Source organism: Diadema antillarum, unplaced genomic scaffold, assembly GCF_040938485.1.
Source record: "Diadema antillarum isolate AM-2024a unplaced genomic scaffold, OU_Dant_1.0 seq00001215_RagTag, whole genome shotgun sequence".
Taxonomy (NCBI): Eukaryota; Metazoa; Echinodermata; class Echinoidea; order Diadematoida; family Diadematidae; genus Diadema; species Diadema antillarum.
The window spans coordinates 78,452-98,771 of NW_027272007.1; the positions used below are offsets into that span (position 1 = coordinate 78,452).

General features: G+C 38.0%; 1 protein-coding gene and 1 long non-coding RNA gene across 2 annotated transcripts in view; both read right to left on the reverse strand.

Annotated features, from left to right (window-relative positions):
• The window catches only part of LOC139744858 (high-affinity choline transporter 1-like), a 90,872-nt gene that overhangs the window by 18,903 nt on the left and 51,649 nt on the right, over window positions 1-20,320 (reverse strand). The gene's annotated exons all lie outside the window — the stretch shown is intronic.
• LOC139744857 (uncharacterized) lies at window positions 17,949-20,072 on the reverse strand. Its single transcript, XR_011711850.1, has 3 exons — window positions 19,935-20,072; window positions 19,350-19,503; window positions 17,949-18,762 (listed from the first exon to the last, which is right to left on the reverse strand). It is a non-coding gene; the product is annotated as an uncharacterized lncRNA (long non-coding RNA).

Sequence of the window (20,320 nt, forward strand, 5' to 3'; positions counted from 1 at the left end):
TACTTATTGCTCATCCCACCAATGTGGTTATCAATAGTGAATTCAACCACTTGGGACATTGTCTTACAAAATCCCTATTCACAACACATTATACATGTAGTGGCAATATCGCACATACGGTCTATATAATAGCCTATATATATATCTTTAAATATTTCACATGCACGTAATGGAATGGCTTCTGATTGAGATTACAGGTTGATATACTAAAATAAATGTTAAGAACTCTCATGGCAGAAGTTTGCATGTCTAAAGGAAGCTACAGATATCACAATAGCATCCTGTCAATTGAAATTTGTTTCACTTTAGTAAAACGCTTTTCTTTGTCAAAAAACACACAAGAACAACAAAACTGGATCTGACACACTTTCAGAGAATATGATAGAACACACTGTTCCTGAATAAACAATGCATCTGAGCCTGTTATTGGCACTGATCGGTGGTTGACCCAAATAAACAACAACAGGAAAACCGAAAGATGATTACATATAGATGAAAGAGTGATGGCAAAATGCCAGACAGCACGTGCGTACCGTGGTTATGATGATCAAAGTACATTTTAACAGAAACTGACTCCAATTTGACATGGACTTGCCACGGCACAGCTCACCAGTGATATGATAAAGACAGATATTTTGAATCCTTGAACAAAAATTGCATGGTATGGAAGAAGCATAATTGATACTGTTATGATTCAATTCCTATTTTCAATCCATTTCATACAATATTCCTATTTTCAATCCATTTCAATGTCTAGGAATCAGTTTGGTCTGAAATCACTTTCTATATGGCAGGGCTCCACACTAACTTTTATTTTTGGTGGCCCAAAGGCAAACATCCGACCTTTTTTGGTGGCCCGATCAGGTCACCAAATTCTTAATTTCTGAAATTTTGGTGGCCCGACGTGTAATTTTGGTGGCCCGTGGCCACCGGGCCACCGTTATAGTGTTGAGCCCTGTATATGGTACTGCAGTTGCCATGATGTCTCCTTTGTAACAAGTGTAGACAAGAGACCCGCGGGTCTAGCGCTCACCTGAGTATCGCAAGTTCACCTTTCACGCAGTCACTAATCTAAATTATTCACAGCTCTACCAAAATTTGACCAGGCATTCTCAAGTAGAAGATGAAACTGTACAATAAGGGCCCAAATTTTCTAAGATTCCTTAATTTGGGGGGGGGGGGGATTGGGGCCCCCTGGGGCCCTTTGGGTGGGGCATGGTGCCCATTTTTATAAATTGAGATCCTGACCCCCTAGGGATGCTACCTGCCAAGTTTGATGAAAATACATCATGAGGTTTTCAGGAAGAAGATGAAAATGTACAATTCAGGTCCCCATTTGGACCTTCCCAACCAACCCCCCCCCCCCCTGCCCCCAAGAGGGGCACCCCTTGATCTCCTATGAACAAACTTGAAAATACAGTCATTAATGTACTCACTCATAGTATTATCTTACCTCTATAACTTCTGATTCTAGAGAAGATTTTTAAAGATTCCTTCATTTTGGGGGTTTGGGGCCCCCCTGGGGGCCCCCTGGGAGGGGAATGGTGCCCATTTTAAGAAATTGAAATCCTAACTCCCTAGGGATGCTACCTGCCAAGTTTGGTGAAAATGGGTAATGGGGTTCTCAAGAAGAAGATAAAAATGTACAATTTAGGCCCCATTAGGACCCCTCCTCACCCCCCTCCCCTGGGTCCCAAGGGGGGCACCCCTGATTCTGCCATGAACAAACTTGAAACTACAGTCATCAATGTACAAACTCATAGTATTAACTTAGCTCTATCACTTCTGGTTCTGGAGAAGAAGATTTTTACAGATTCCATAAGTTTGGGGCGTTTGGGCCCCCTGGGGGCCCCCTGGGTGGGGCATGGTGCCCATTTTAACAAATTGAGTTCCTAACCCCCTAGGGATGCTACCTGCCAAGTTTGGTGAAAATGGGTAATGGGGTTCTCAAGAAGAAGATGAAAATGTACAATTTAGGCCCCATTAGAACCCCTCCCCACCCCCTCCCCTGGGTCCCAAGGGGGGCACCCCTAATTTTGCCATGAACAAACTTGAAACTACAGTCATCAATGTACTAACTCATAGTATTAACTTAGCTCTATCACTTCTGGTTCTAGAGAAGAAGATTTTTACAGATTCCTTAATTTTGGGGGGTTTGGGCCCCCCTGGGGGCCCCCTGGGTGGGGCATGGTGCCCATTTTAACAAATTGAGTTCCTAACCCCCTAGGGATGCTACCTGCCAAGTTTGATGAAAATCGGTCTTGGGGTTTTCAAGAAGAAGATGAAAATGTAAAAAGTTTACGCACGACGCACGACGGACGACGGACGACGGACGACGCACGACGCACGACGCACGACGGACGCCGGACGAAGGGCGATCGCAATAGCTCACTTGAGCCTTTGGCTCAGGTGAGCTAATGAAAGGAACAGAAACTACAATTTTGCAATAAGTACTGTATACGCTGAATGTTTCGTGAGGTTTCATTTTTGCGAATTTCACGAGTCAAGTGCCATTTGCAAATTTAAATACATACAAAAACATTAACTCTGATCCCTACATGAATGTGATGTGCAAGCGTACACTTCTCTGTTCAGTATTGTACTCCATAATCGCACATTAAAGCACTTGTGAAATTGTTGGGAAGTCCCAATTTGCCAAAAATTAGATTTGCTATGTATGGCGAGTATACAGTATACATGTTATGTGTTATGTTGTTATGTGTCTTTATATAAGTGACAAATCTAATGGGAAAATGGTACCCCGTTGAGAGATTTACAAATGGAGAATGACAGCACGGAATTGAAAAAGGAAGATATAAAATGACAGTATGAGGAAAGTGTGGCAAAAGATTGGAAATGGTATCAAGTGTGAATGTCGTGAACATAACATGAAACATATCTGATATATCCTGTAATCACAGCAGAACCAGTTGGGTCATGTTATGGTGATATTGCTGGCATTAAACTTTTTTATTTTGTTTCTGGAATGCCATGCCACGAAGTCCAAGTTTTCATCGGCAAAATTCTACTGTAATAGATACTGCGGTAATTCACTTGGTACCGTTCTCATTTATATCTGGTACTAAGCATTGCGCATTCGCAAAAGACACAAAGTATGTCAGGTCATGTGAGAAACACACTGCTGTAGGGTCGGTGGTATTTCCTGACATAATTCACACTCAAATCTTGCATGCCTATTTTGTTTGAAGTTTGAGTTAACACCCTAAATACCACAGTATTTTGTGGTATATTTCACCATATCTTTGCATTCACATTACAAAATACTATGCGAGTTACTCCTGTATTTCAATGTTAACGTGAATGCACCTTACATGACTCTAGAACACCCATGCAACTGAAATTTGGCTGCACAATACCTGAACTTGATAAGCATCGTGTAATGCACACTTTTACCAGATCGCATGCTTCTGCAAATGTGCATCACTGTCGAAAATAAAAGTTTAAATAAACAAAAAAACAACAACAACACAACAATACCTCACCTATTAGTCAAAGACATAACACATCACCTGTGGTGAATTTAAAGGTGCATGGTCCCGGTGTTTTAGTCAAAAGCGTACGCGGGCTCACGGCGCAAGTTTCCTATAGAGACCTACGCAATCGACTCCTCTTTAGCGCTTACGCTTTGGCCCACTTCCCTGAGTCCGAAGAAGTCCGATTCACTGTAGTCAGTGGTCGGATCACAGTTCGGCTCATGATTCGGCTGAGGGGGAAGACAGCTTTAGCAAACTTCTTTTGTGATGTCATAATAACAAGCACATATGCACGCACCCTGGCATTACTACAGACTGCGCGATGCGCAGAGAAGACAACGAAGGCAACGTTACTTAGCAACAGCTATGCACTTTACTCTTGATGACAGCTCAACTTCGCTAATCTTCGTATCAATGCTTACGGTGATCGGCAGAATCATCAACAGCGCCCTCTACACTACCAGGACTATGCCCCCTTTAAGAAAAAAAAAAACCAGGTCACTGGCAAGGTACTTAGTATATCTCTAGTCATAATGGGGTCAAAAACTAATTACAAGAAAGAATGCAAATCGGAATCAAATGTGAGAGCAAATATTGTGCAGCCCCATCTCACATGATGCAAATAATGACACATGGTCATGAAGAAGTGTTGGTGTCTCTGACAATAGCTACTGTCCTGATGAAATTTCTCACAAATCACAAAATATCTGTCATGACTAGAGGGATTGTTGTTGCAAATAAAAAAAAAGAAAGAAAAGAAAAAAAAAAGCATACTTGAACATCCTCTGAATTCCTGGAGATGTTTAAAATTGAAAGCCTGTGAGTCAAAACTTGGTTTAGATAAAACTGTCATCCATAGCTCATGAAACTACTGCATGATAAGCAGTTTCTAAAACCTGTCAAGGGGCAAGTCCAAGATAAGGTCCCCTCAGAAGGCAAAATTTCATCTTTGCTCAATATTGACATGCTTGGTATTATTTTGAAGCTTATGAGTTGAAGTTTTGATTTCCATGGAGGAAAAAATTATATTACGTAAATTTATGCAAATTTCAAGGGCTTCATTTGCATAAATGTGAAACACAGCGTTACGTATGGGACATTTATAAAAATTCATATTAATTCAAAGGAAAGCAAATGATAATTGATTAATATGTGGACATAAGAAGTTCATCAAATAGTTTAACTTGGTATGAAAATTTAGGGGTTATGCAAATGATTATGCAAATTAGCTCGTGTCCTATCATGACATGTCCCATACGTAACAAATTGAGGTCATTTTTTTAGGTTTTTCTGAAATTGCTAAGGTTATATTAATGCCCTTTTGGAAAGTTCTAATTTATTGTTTAGAGAAATTAAATACCATAGAAAAAAGAAAAAACAGTGAAAGGAATATTCGTTATTAGGCATTGAAATAATGTTACGTATGGGACAAATGCGTTACGTATGGGACATCCGCATACATAATGCATGTGAATGCATGTAGCTAGCTGGGAAGGTCTCTCAGTACACAAATGGTCAATCATCCTGAAGAAAGCATCCCAACATTGTAGCTACTTTTTGAGTTATAGACACTTTAAACAATACATGTACTTAAATGAACAATTTTCAGAAAGGAGGAGGGGAAAATGGCAAAATACACAATGAAAAATCAGCATTAAAGGGATGGTATAGTTTTTTGTAGAAATGGGGATTCAGTTTTCAACATTTAATGAGATGATTGGAAACCAATTATATGAATTACTAAAGAGCATACAATCCTAAGACTAGAGGAATTCAAAGTTTAGTGATGGAGATCCAAGTTGAAATGGTTGTGATATAAATATTTAAACAGAATATAAAGTAAAATGATTTTTTTTTTTTATTGCAAGTGATACACAAATTGTCCTTATTCAGGTTTCAATAATAGCCACGACAAAATTCATGGGTATACATGTACATACTGAGGTGTGACTCGAATCAATGACCTGACTGCTAGACAGACATCATATATCTACTCAATCACTGGGGTTCCACGCAGCAGGTATTGCTTATTTATAAAAATTAATATTTCCTGTGTCAAGTTGTTTTTTATTGAAACGAAATGGCAAACTGCCCTTCATCAATGGAAGTAAACACTTTAAACTATTCAATTTTTCGGTAGTAACTATCCTGACAAAAATAGGGCATACATACTCAGGTTGGTCATAAAAATATAGAATATGATTAAATATGATTATGATGGTAAATATTTGGGGAATATTGTTCCCTTGTCAATCTGGATTAGGATCAGTATTTGAGTAGTTTCAACTGATTCCATTTCAATAATTATGCAAAAATTTGTTTATGGGTATTTTGCAAAATTATTTTGCAAAATACCCATAAACATGTCTCTCCACACACTAAACGAATGGGGGACAAAGGGCATGCATATTCAGGTTGGTCATAAAAATATAAAAATATGATTGAATATGATTAGGATGGTGAATATTTGGGAAATATTGTTTCCTTGACAATCTGGATCAGTATTTGAGTAGTTTCAACTGATTTTACTTCAATAATTATGCAAAATACCCATAAACATGGTTCTTCACACACTAAATGAATGGGGGACAAACTGTCCCATACGGAACTGTCCCATACGTAACACGTCATGTCTGTCTTTAATTAGAACCTGTAATTAGAGCTTTTTACCTAATGACACGAAACTTACCTGTGATAATCTTGAGTGTTGTGACTTTCATCACAGTGAGTTACAAGTTGTAGAATGAAATACTTTCAGAGAGTTTTGAGGTTGAAAAAAATGTAAAAAAAAACAAAAATTTTCTGGTCCCATACGTAACGGCACATATTTTCTCTTCTAGAATATAATTGTGAAGGTCATTTTTCTCCATTTTTTGCATGATTATACTTCTCCTAGATATCAATCACCATGATAAAGTTTAATATGATCAAAAGCCATTAACACTATTTTTCAGGTCATAAAAGTTTCTGAATGTCCCATACGTAACGCGCGTGTTATCTTGGACTTGCCCCAAGACAGACTAAATCATTGTGACAATTCATTGTAGACAGTTTTAAGTATATAGCAATCTTTCCATCATAAAATAAGGTGTAAGAGCCTAAATTTAAGATATTTACCTCAATAAGTAATACAGATTGCATAAGGCTGATTTACATCTTTCTACATGTACGATGTAAGTTCGGCTTATGAAGTCAATTTAAAAGACAGATTTTTGAAATTCCAATAAGTTGTGGCTTCATTCAAACTGGCTGCATCAGTTGAAAATGAATGTGCACAAAGGCACGGCATTGCATTTCAAAATCATGCTCACTCACGTGGAATACTGAGTGTGATGATTTATGGGTAATTTTCAGCACACGCAAGGCAGAGCAATCATCTGCGTTCATTTTAAAGGGCACATGATGAGAAGGTTACAGTGGCACATAAACTTGTCTTATGGATCTCTTCTACCTGCACCTGGGCTACTCGCCATTTGCATGGGGCTGCAATTTATTGCAGTTGTCAGCCACCTAGATCTGTACACACTGTATACTCTTCACTCTGGCATATTGCAGATTCAGCTTGCTTTTAAATCAGACTGCACAAATGGTGAGGGAAATATGGCCCCCCAACAAAATGTTTAAATGACTGTCATGAATGCAATGTTCCTGCATGGTCAATCTCTATGTGCCATGGAAGGTATGGAACACCACTACAAGAGAATATCTCACTTCCAGGCAGTGAGAAGCAGATTTATATGTCAGTGTTTCTTGTACGACGGTGGTTCATGTAAAATGCATTTGCAGCAACTATAAGAGTGGAATCACTCCATTCATAGCGCAGTAATTTGCTCCTCTCCTCCCGACTATCCTCCCTCCCTTCCCCCCCCCCCCCCATCCTGCCAAAATAGGACACTTGTATACCAAAAAAACTCTCCGCATCAATATTGGAAGCCACGACTGCATCTGCTGCCAAAGGATGACGGCGGAGAGAAATGTCCTTTCCCGCTTCGCTGCAGATTTCACCGACACTCAATTTTCCCGATGATTTCCAATTGTTCCAGTCGTTGCGTCTGATCAAATTGATGCAGTCTAGCACAATTCGAACACACGATGGGTGCCAGAAATTCACATGGGACGACAGACAGATTCCATAAATAGAGTCCGTTCAGAAAGAGACTTTTTCATAGGAAGACATGAATAAACAACATAATAGTGGAATGAAAAAATTGAATATGGATTTTGAATTACAATATAATTAAGAAGACAAGAGTACAGATACTTAAGACATAGTAGTCTCCTAAAATTTGATAACAGTTCATGGGGTATATCCTGCTAAATGGGTGGGATTTGATCACACCCTTCCCATGAATATATTAACCTTTTAATCCCGTTTGAACAATTGGGTACTCTGGTTAAATTGGGAAAATCTGCACACCCAGATACTATGCAAGTAAGCAAAGGTGAAAGGGAGACTATTAGTTAGAGGTAATTAGAATATTAATTCATAAAATGTTGAGAACAGGCTTATCACATAGGATGGGACAAAGGTGAGCAGGCAATGATTTTTTAAATCTTTTGTATGGAGTCTTCTTTCTGATTTACTGGTATTCTTTAATTAGTCAAAAAATGTTGTCAATAATTTGCAATTTCATTTGCAAACATAAGCCAATGTCATCCCTTTAAAATAACATCAAATCTGTTCAATTCACAGATGCCTGATCAATGAGTAATTCATTTTTTGACAAATCACCCACAGTTTTTAAACTTTCCCCCATCCCTAACTACCACCGATATTTGACTTCTTCCCGTTACCACGGAAACGTGTCACGCACGTCGCGCAGACTGCACTGGCATAGCGGCGTCACCAGTCGGTGAGAGTCTAATCATCACGACTCATGAATGATGGATAAGGAGTCTGCCCACTCCATTACAGCGTAATTGCTCCTACACAATGATTTGACTACCCGAGCGTGGAAAATGTTTGGTATTTGGAGTACAGGCGGGCAGCTGAGGCAAAAAGCTGAATGCTAGTTTACACATCCTATGCAGTCTGACCTTTCAAGTCAATGAGTTTCCCATTGAATTATAGCATAAATATGCTAAATAAGGACATAGGCTAAGAAAACAAAATGCTTACCTACAGACAATGACTTCATCACTGATGTCTAATGAGAAATATCAGGATGACAGTAAAGCCTCCTATATGTCATGTATCATTCATCTCTTGTTTTGTTTTTTAATTCTGTGTCATTTAAAAACCTGCCTATCGACACTTTACTATATTGCGCTGCAATGTGACATATGAACATATTATGCTACTTAGCTCCATGTCATTATGTTTCTCAAATATATTTCTATTCATAGAAATCTAAAATCTCCCATTTTTTCTTCCTACATCACAACAACTGTGAAGAATTTCTACCCTTACAGCTGCTACACTGTATATCTCTGCAAACTTCCCCCCAAATTTGTCTCCTGATTTACAAACATTAGGGCAATCCTTCAATACTCTGCTCATTTTCCTTCTATTTCCTAATTTTACAATGTTTGCCAACTGATGATTTATTTATCCAAACCCTCTTTGTCTACCTTGTCTAACTTGCTCATATCACAATTTTATTTACTTCAATTGCTACTTTTGCATTCCTTTGCTTTGGACCATTCACCTCCATCAGCTTAGCCCTCCCCTCCCCCTCCGCGCTTATGACAGTTTTCATGGCTGTGCGTGCAGATAATCACAGGCTGCTTGTATTGATTTCCTCGGCACCAGAATCGATGCAGTTGTGTCCCGTGCGATGAATGGGAGGCTAAAAGGATGAGATTGCTCCTGCTGCAGCATCCTGATTCTGCCACCACTTCAGCCTAGGAGAGGTGTGGGTGGGTGGGTGGTGGTGAAGTGGGGAGGGGGGAGGTGGGGCAATATGACGACAGGAAGTGAAGTCAAGTGGAGTGTACCTATCCGCCCACCAGCTGATCTTTATAGTGCTGTCATATACATATGCTGGAAAAGTGTCATTCTGTTCAGTGTTTGGACAATCTCCTGACCACTTGATCCTCTGTCCACATGACTACAAAAAGAAAACGGCTCCCTCTTTGACAGGGAAAGTTTGTTTTTCAACGAAAGTGCACTCCAGTTATAACAAATACGGTTATAATGAAATTTCAGACACAACAAAGCAAAATTCAGGTCCTAAAATTATCATCCGACAGTCACTCAGCAGCTGGAAAACATCTTTAGTTTTAATAGGCTCAAAATCAATAGTATGCATCCCATGATCATATCATATCCTAGCAACTCAATACATGTAGCCATAGGCTGTCAAGCCCTGAAGAGATTATACATAACAGTATATTGTAACTGGTATAAACAAAACACTGTTAAGTTTACATACCAAATAGGTGAAGTTCATGCAGAGTTAATTTCTAAACTTCACTAGTCTGCTGGAAAATGATTTGTGGGATTTTCAGGCAGTGCTGGGTCTTTTTTTTTTAGGAGAGTTGTAATGGGCAAAAATGACCTTTTTACAAAAAAAAAAGTCACTTAGAATTTGTCTTTAGAACTTATACTAAAGTATATTTCCCCTCATGAATTTGTCTTTAGAACTTATACTAAAGTATATTTCCCCCCTGCTCATGAGGAAAAAAGCAATCTCAGAAGTTTCTCACATGATTAATAGTTGCACATTCAAAATGTTTTTAAAAAAAGGAAAAAGAAAAAAAATGATCTAGTTTGCTTCATCAAAAACGGAGAAGCAAACTACATATATATGCAATATCACTGATCACACTGGAGTTTACCTTTCGCCGCGGTAACGACTCATGCCGGGTGACAAAGTAGAAGGGCAAACATGACGCTGGGCATTTGATGCTCCTTAATCACACACTTGCATTCAGAAGGGCATGCCCCCTCAAACGGGGAAATGGATTTCGGCAAGCAGCGACAACTCGTGAGAAGATTATTGGTAGATGAGTCTGCATGTCAGAAATTGGATGGAGTTGTCCAAACAATCGACAGTGACAACAGCATGTTTATGGAAACAGCCCAACTGTATAGAAGGCCAAGAGGCAGGCGCCTTGCATTTGTTCATTTGCCGACTTTCGCAGTATGAGACCTAGTCATAATTCTAGTCACCGCCAATTAGGTGTTGTGTCTTTTTAGCAAGTGCCTTATTCATTTCTTACAGTGGTATCAACTGTTCTTCCTAACATTTCATTTGCTCCTGCAACAAATACTCCCATGAAATATCTGCATGCTATTAAGCCAAACATCATTTCAACGCACAAACATAACCATAGCCCTATTCCTAATCCTCACATCAAACTAAACCTATAACCCTGTCATAACCCTAACCCTAAGTCCTTGAAGAAAATAAGACTGGAGCAATTGTCGCAGGAGGAAATGTTGTGTCACCCTTTTCTACACATCGACAGATATTGAGGATATTAACAACGGTTCTCACAAAAAGTGCCTCCTGTAACATAAATTTTTCTCTTGAAAAGTTATAAAACTCCTTTCTCAATCTGTCAATGTGGTTCTTGATCATGAATTTGACCACTTGCAAAATTGTTACACATCCTAATTTGCAGAATATTATTCCCGCAAAATATATTGTGCATCATAAAAGTGGAAATTTTATGTATTTTTTTTTTTTTTTTGCAATCAGTAGGGTAAAATCAACTTCACATTTTTTTTTAATCCTGCAGAATAAAAGGGAAGAAATATTATTTTATACGAGAGGCAAAAATATTTGCATGCTTTTATTTTTGCACTCAATTTTATGTGGTACAAAATATGCAAAAGTTTCCAAATGCTGCAAATATTTCCACAAGGTGAATATTTCCACATAAACAAGATACACTGTTCAATAAAATGACAGGAAAATACACATCATAAATATGTATCATAATTTGGTACATTTGTATCTGTAAAATGTTGTGATTTTTTTGTTTTGTTTTTGGCTTGTTTCTTACATCCTACTTTACTGTGAGAGGAAGAGATGTATTTCCTGCAAAATAATTTTAAATATACTAGCCTTTATAGCAGTATGCAATGCCAGACCTACCTACAATGATATTTCACATAAACAGAACAACACACATTTAGCTTTAGACATTTAAAACAAATTCTTCATACACAGTCTTACACGGAGAGCTGAAACAGGCAAGGGGGGGGGGGGGTGGTGCTGGCAATGTACCATACAGCAGAATGAGTGTATGATTTTAACATCGTACATCTTGACAAATGGGGTAGAAGCCAAAGGATGATGATGATAAGAAATATCAGTAAAGAGGATACAAACCTGTGATACAATCAATCTCTGAGATAGTGTTTTCAAAATATTGTGAGCTCTGAGATCAGCTTTCATTTACATCTACAGGGTACAGGGCGATATAATTATTAATTGATCGATTTGCTCTGAAGAGACTCCATTCTGCGCAGGCTGCATGGAATTATGGGATCTGTTCCAACGCATCGCTCGAGGAGCTACGACTGCACGCATCCTCATCGACATCATAATAGCTGATGAGTTATGCGGAGGGAAGAAGTTGCCTGATCTAATTTGAATGACAGCTGGTTCATGTCCCACTGTCGCATTTCGGAGTCTGAGCCACTGCTACTCCCAACTTGAACCTAGTTCCTGGCAACAATGACAGCATCATAATCAATTTGCACGATAGAATATGTTTAGACCAACAGCAGTTTTCAACCAAATGCTAAATAAGATGTCAAGGATGTGTAAGGCCAGGGCCACTTCTCATTTCCTGAATCTGCTAACTGTTTGGTCTATTGAAAAAAAAAAAACTCTCCTAGAACCACAAATTTCAAAATGCCACCAACATTGAGTATCAAACACATTACCATGGTAGCAGTAAAGTAAACTTAAACCTTGTAGGCATCTTGTGCTTTTATTTTTTTTTTTTTCAAGTCATTCAGTCTTGCATTCCTTAGGGTAGTTAATTGTCCAACCATGTACACGAGATGAGACATTACACTCTTACTGGACTTGGTAAAGTGGCTTGCTGCTAAAAATAAAAAAACCTAGAGGGCAAAACACTGTACATCTTCTGTAGAGATGACAACTCTTTGGCACCGAACTAATGTACGTCGTACTTTTGAACTGTGTCCTTACTTCCACAGAGCCACAATATGCTGACCACGACTGTTCCACACCAGGATTCAATGGAGACCTTGCTACCTTTATTCCTGGTTTCAGCAAAACTCTATTCACTAGGTGCAGGTCATTTGTGATGACAATATAATACATTTTTGAACAGCTTTTCACTTTGTTGCACAGCAGACCTTTCAGAGCCCACAAGAAAAAGAACATACAACGTTTCATCGTAATACAGAAATTTGACTGTCCTATCATGCAGATGACCTAAGCAACTGTTTTTGTTGATGTTGTAGTTTTGAAAATTATGAAATGACTTTCCAAAATCGAATTTGGCAAGTTCTAGCATTAAGAGGAAAATTGAAAGAAACAGAATGGATTTTTTGTTTGGAATATTGTTGAATTCCAAGTTTAGTGGTTTGATGTTCATTATGTGACCCCCCCCCCCCCCAAAAAAAAAAAGAAGAAGAAGAAGAAGAAAATTAACTAATCTGGATGATCAAAACGTGGGATTTGAAGGTGATCCAAGGTGTGCAAGTTTCGTTCTTTGTGGATCTCCAGACTATGGTGATTGTCGATTAGCAAATTTCCTTTCTACGAGCCATATTCTGTGATCACAAGAACTAGATGCTAGGAGGTGCAGTCCCTCCCATTGACATTTTTGCATGTATGTCATCCATGCTGCCATCTTCTGAGCCTTCCACAACATCTTTAAATGCTCTCATACTTCTAATTATTATTGCAGGCTGTAAAAAACATAGTCCGCCCCCACTTTCCTGTCATTCAGGCTTTTGCGGATCTCTTCTGCGACTAAAAATGAGTACACAAGAATGCATGCATCTCCCACGAGATGCACGCGAGATGCACATTTGTACAGGAGCGCAAGCAGCACACTGTATCTCAGCCCACGCGGATGATGACGTATAAAGATGAGAGAGAGTATTACGGATCTCCAGACGCAACTTTCATCTTGCTCTCATCACCCAAGCAGGTGTGACCTTTTCTCACTAATCGGTCCCAATTGCCAATTTGAGGATGAGCAGGATCGGTCATAGAGATCATGGGCACGTCACACAGGCACCTACACATACGGATCCTGGCTGGCAAGCGAGCAAGCTGGATGACACAGGAAGTTGGAGGCAGCGCACTTGTCGGAAGCGGGAGAAAAATGATCTCTCAAGAAGCCAAAGTCATTCTATATTGGAGGGTGTATCGGTTTACGGGAAGCCTGGAATAGCACCACTGAGAATGCATGAGTCTCCAACTTGTGACTGAAGAAGCCATTTGCTGTACTTAAATGGGATGCATGTAAGAACACTTTACCCAAATGACCCAAATAGCTCCAGAAAAAGGATTAAAGAGTCTCTGGAAATATTCAAAGTTATAAGAAATATTCATGACTGAAGCAGAAGATAACTTCAAAAAAAAAAAAGAAGCTTTTAACAGTTTGTCAGACAAAAGATCTGACAAAACGCTTCATGAAATAAGGATAGCTTTCCTTTATACTATCAAGGGGAATACAAAATTGTTAGTCATTCTTGGTTTCCTTATCATATGAGATAAACCTCAGTGCACCATGACCTCTCTATTCCAGATTGGAGTATCAACAAACGAATGACTCCATGATGCAGTGAATTAGCCGAGGATTAACAATTGTTGTAGGTCACTTTGAAAGCCTTTCCTGCTCAATTTGGCAGGTGACTTTGATTTTCCCATCGGACATAACACACGTGATAGCAATTATCACTGTAAAACACCACTGAACTATTTCAGCAGCTTGTGCTAATTATAATCACAGGATATGTGCCATTGGCACCATTACAGACAGAGAAGTGTGGGTGTACAATTTAATGCATACAAAAAAGGGGGGGGGGGGTAATTTTTGTCATGTTTTGTATTGGTTCATGATAACCTTGCTACTAATATGGCACCTGTAGCGAGTGGCTTTTAATGTTTGCTGATTTCCGCATTGCATCAACTGCATTGGACAACTTTCTCCCCACAACACTGCAAACCACATTTTGGGATGCATTACACAATACAAAGTTGTACTTGTACTTGCCTTTTTTGTTGTTTTTTGTTGTTTTTTTTTTTGTAAATGATTTCTACTGTGGTACGGTAGGGCAGGGGAAGGATGTCATTGGACAATCTATGTAGTTTAAGGTTGAATTTTATAAATTTTGCTAAAATTTCTATCTTTATCTTTATTCCACAGTTGCATTTTTGGAAGCATTGCAGTTCTATCTTCACTAAAAACTATTGAATTACTTAGAACGGATTATGTCTTTCATTCAATGCCCCTGAAAACTCTGGACTTCCCACATCATTTTAAACACAACTCATCAGGTTATCTCAAACAATGGGTTAAGTCTTTCTATGTCAGGGACTGCAGACAAGGGCCCGAATTCACGAAGGTGGTACAAATGAAACCATGGTTTAAACCATGGACAAAAACCATGGAGCGCCAAGTGTCGCATGGAATATTTCGTTATGAAAGAGTCAGTCATTTCGTCGATGAAATGATTATTTTGTAACAAAATGACAACATTTTGTAACTAAATGAACATTTCGTCCACGAAATGATAATTTCGTTAACGAAACGGTAATTTTGTCGACGAAATGACCTATATCGTAACAAAATATTCCGTGCGACACTTGGCGCTCCATGGTTTTTGTCCATGGTTTAAACCATGGTTTCATTTGTACCACCTTCGTGAATTTGGTGTACCACACTAAGGGCGGACTCACACTGTGCGATTTTTACTGCGATGCGCTGCGCTGCGACAATGTGCGATATCGCAGCCTGTTGCACTCTGTCGCAGGTGCTGCGATGTATACCGCACACTGTGCGATTTGTGGCCTACGATTTACACCGTGCGCATGCGTACATCGTACATTACGGCACCTGTTCATCATAAAGAACGGTCACCATGAATGAAGTCACTCGTGACTGTTTTTTTTTTTTTTTTTTTTTTTTGCGACGTTGGTTTGAAAAGTACATGTATGTTCAAGCTTGCTTTTTTTTTTATTCTAAAGTAGCTACAGAAATTACTAGATATGAATCGAATAACACTGTATATTCTAAGAAATAAAGTTAATAATGATAGAAACAAGAAATGCCATATTTTGGTATTAATTTGGATCACTGCCTGGATCAAATTCCCCCCCTTTTTTTTTTTGGGGGGGGGGGGAGGGGGGGGAGTTACGTGGTTGTAGGATTCTTGATCATTGGAAATAGTCATTTACAGCATGTTACGCATATTTATGTAATTATTACAATTGGTAGAAATCACAGTAAGGGTGAAAAAGTACTGCTTGGTGGAGGTCTGTATTCTCTGAGTGCTTTTCTAAGGCTTTGATAGTGGAATTCTAGCATTGTGGTTTCTCAAACACATAAAATATTGTGCTGACATATTTTTCTGGTTGGCCCTTGAAAAATTCACTCTTGTTTTGTGTACGGTATGTAATTACCATCCAGATGTAAGGGAATCACACTTATTTACAATATATATTGATTCACAAATAAGAACGTGACAAGAATAAAGATAATGATATATTCAAGTCATTAAATTAAATCTAAAATATAGACACATTGATCACAATTGAAGTCAATTCAATAGTTTATTTATTTCCATCATCAAAAAAGAAAAAGATAAGATGGTACAAAGCAGTTCAAGTTGTCGATTTGTCTTTCTATATCATGACTACAGCTGTATGCTTCAATTAGTTCAATACAATTGTACTGTCAAAAAAATGCAAAAAAAAATGCAAAACTAGTAGGAAAAGCAATATCATAATTGTGCTGTACAATTCATATATACATACTGCAGTATGGATGTCATAGTTCTTAAAAGTATCACACAAAGTGACAAAAAACATCAACTTCCATTTCTTTTCCACATAAACAATGAATAAATTCAGTCAACTTGAACATCGGACCTACAATAAGTTCAGCTCAACGAGTTACCATTACAATTTGCATGAGACAGCTACCTATGCCACTACAATTTCCCAAAAAATGTTGCAAAAACAAACAAACCTCAGAGAGGAAATTGCTGCAATCTAACATACTCTACAAGCAATGTTTACAGTTAGAGTTTGTGTACAAAGGTACATAAACACTTACTGTAAACATACAGTGCATTTTGAAAAATGCCAAATTGAAATGATCATACCAGCATCCGAAGGGGTGCTTTGAGATGCACTAAATGTGCTACTGGTCCTCATCCAGATTAATCAGACACTGCATACACTGCAAAATACTGTGGCAAAGCAGTCATTTGAATTGAAATTCCAACTGTGTGTGAACCTTGTCAATTGTATACCTTAAAAATGTAATATCATTACAGGAGATCTCATCTTCATCATTGTCCATTTTCTGTCCATCCCAGATTATGTTGGTGCCTACCTTAGGCATTCTTTACAAGAGTAGATGTGCTGGTTAAAATGTGCGGAAGAAAAAAAAAATAAAAAGTTCAAGGCTAGAGTACATGTAATTTTGGTTACACATATTACTTTCCAGAATTGACTTATAAGCAAGAAATATACAATTGTGTTACCAATAAATCAGGAAGATACAAATGAATGAACATTGAATTGCTTTGACTGATAAGGGTAAGTGGCAAATTGTAGCCTACAATGTAGCAAATACAACTATAACAATTTGCTGACTCAAACTCTCAGATGTTGAGTCCAGTAATAAATGTTATCCATCGATACAGATAGAGGTATGATAAAAAACAAGCAAACAAACAAACATAATTTTGTGCAGAGGGGGGAGATCAGAAGTTAAAATATGTATGATTAAAATGCCATGCAGCACTTATACGGTAGCATATATACGACTGCATTGGAAAAAAATAGCTATCTCAGAACGCTGACTGCTGCATTCACATTGCTCTAAATTCAGAATTGCACAGTAACATGATTTCTTGTTTGCAGCTATAGTACAACTTATTGCAATGATACATGTGCCATTCTCCATTTTTCTAGCTCAAACATTTCTGGCAATACATGTATCATTGTCAGACTCACATTTCAATACGCTTAGACAAGGGCGATGAAAACACACTGTGCAATTCCATCATTGTGCAATGATTATTAAAAGCCTTGTTGATGTAGACTGGCATTATTAGGGTGATTAATAAGTTTACAAAACTAAGTTGTTCAATGGTCAAGTTAAACTAATATTAGACAACTTGCAATAAGCTCTCACTTCCACAAAGGCCTAAGGTGTTTTTACTCTGTGCAGTCCTGTGAGTGACGAAGAAATATGATGTCATGTCACTACCACTTTTGCAACAGTGCAAGTCATATAATACAACAACTTCAAGGTAAAACATCTCTTGAACTTCTGAAGTTTTCCATCGATTCAAAAGAAGTTTTGCTTACATGTTCAGCTCACTGCAAAGTGTGTTGCCGTGGTAACAGCACTAATTGCCCTCAAAGTTATGTAACGGCTTTAAGAACAGCTTTTCTTCCCCAGTTTTCGAGCCATTAAAACAATGTTTGGCCCACATGTTGAGTTTAATGTAAAGTTGCACAAAACATACATTTCTAAACAGTAGTGGAAAGAGTGTTGCTATTGTCTCTGAACATTGTAATGGCCCTCACAAATCAAACAAAAGCTTGTGGAATTTTTCCCTCTCCAGTTTTCCAGTGATACAAACAAAACAAGGTACATTTGTTGTATATGATTTAAAGTTGCAGGATACATTTTAAAGAGAAAGGGAAAGTGCATTGTCGGAGTAACAGTGCATAATCGCCTTAAAATCATGACAAAACCTTGCACATTGAAATTCTTCAGCTGTTTGATGGTACACGTATTTCAGAAAAAAAAAATGACTCACGGTGATTGCACGTAAATTTGAGTTTTTCGAGAGTAGCTGTGTTTGTAGTTGGTGGGAAAACAGAAATCAAACCATTGTAAGTTAACATCAAATGCATGTAAAGTTCATGGAAACTTGCACTGGTCCAACATAAATGAAAGAAACAAGTCAATATGTCAGTTTCTTCAAGTTCCACCTTCACGACTGCCTGCTGTAGTAGCTACCACTTTCCTGCTTTGAAAAGTCACATTTTGTTTCCAGTAAGTCCCAGAGAGACAGCAATGTCATCCCACACCGATCTTGCAGTTACAGGTGTAAGTGTTGAGGTGAACTACATGACAAGGGCTAAACAAACACAAAAAAGAGAGCAAAAGGGAGAAAATAGGGGAAATAAGAATTGTTACAAAAATGCATAAGGTTCCCTGTGAAGCAAATGTTTGTAGTTTAGGATGCCTCCAACTTTCCGCCCATTTGCTTACAGTGTTTACAGCACTTGAACTACACACATTAGCAACTGACAACCACAGTTGAGTTATCGAGTTGAGTTTTTATGAAGTTCCTCGACCATGGAATTGACTGTGGAATTTTATTTTCTTGAAAAAGTAAAAGAACAATGTGGCATGTTTTTATTTTATACTTAGAGAACTTACGCCTGAATAATCCTTTCGACAGTGATCATAGATCTGAATGCCCTGACAAAAAGAAGTATCCCTGGATGATAATTCTTTGAATAAAGTCTACTCAACAATGTTCTTTGAAGTATGTAAATCAAACTTGGGATTTTCAGGTACACCCCAAATACATAAATATGTTGCACTTGTCTGTAGAGAGAGGAAAAAAAATCAACAAGAAGCATGTTTTTGGTATTCTTTCTCTCTCTATTTTAGAGGTAAAGCAAACATTTTCCATTAGTGCATCAGCAGGGTACCTACTGCTGATAAAATTTTGGTTTCCTTTGCTTCTTGACTCCTCCTTATCTTCTTAGGTTTTGCTTTGACAGGTCCTGCTTCTCCTTCTCCTGCTCCTTATGTGTAGCATTTCAGCCTTTGACGCCTTGCTGGTAGAGTCTTTATCATCTTGTAATTCCTAGTAAATAGGAGAAAAAGAAAAAGAAAAAAACACACAAACATGATTACATATTGTATTGAATTAGAATGATGAAGAGGGATGCATTCCCCCTATCTCTTACAATGGATTCATTCTTTCAAAGAAATGATGTTTTCATTTATTTCTAGAAATTGCTTACAATGACTGTATTTGAAGTTCTATGAATAAACTATTCATCACTTTTAGGGTGGCATGAATGAAATTTTTATTTTCTTCAAAATACTGTAAAGGACAATTAAATTACCCTTTTTGAAATAATATCTTTCTTGCTCTCAACTTAATGTGTTTTTTTTAATTGTCAAGCCACCATAAAAAGAAAAAGAAACTGATGTATTCACACATGCAGTCACATAAACATTTTGGAAAGTATGAAAAAGTGTTTATTTTATCTTCTAACATATATACTGTACCTCAGTCTCCAAAATTGGTTAGGTATCCTCATGGCATGTTTGTCCTCAGAAATTGCAGGTAAGAGAGGGATTCATGTACTTCTGCAGGACAACCAGTTGCCAGCTGCTCCTTTTCTGCTCTTCCTTTTCAACATTGAGACAAGCCTCCAGTATGAATTCCTTAAGAGATTTCATTTTTATTCAGACCTGTTTAGGGTGACACAAAGGGACACCTATTTTCAGGCATTTATGATAATTACAGTAGACTGTAAATTTACCATTTGGGTAAAAAGGACAACATTTTGGAATGAATCTAGAGTTAACAAACACATATAGTGATAAACAAATTTATTCAACTATTCACCATTGTTGATCATTGGACAGGCCTGTACATAAGTGCTTCATAA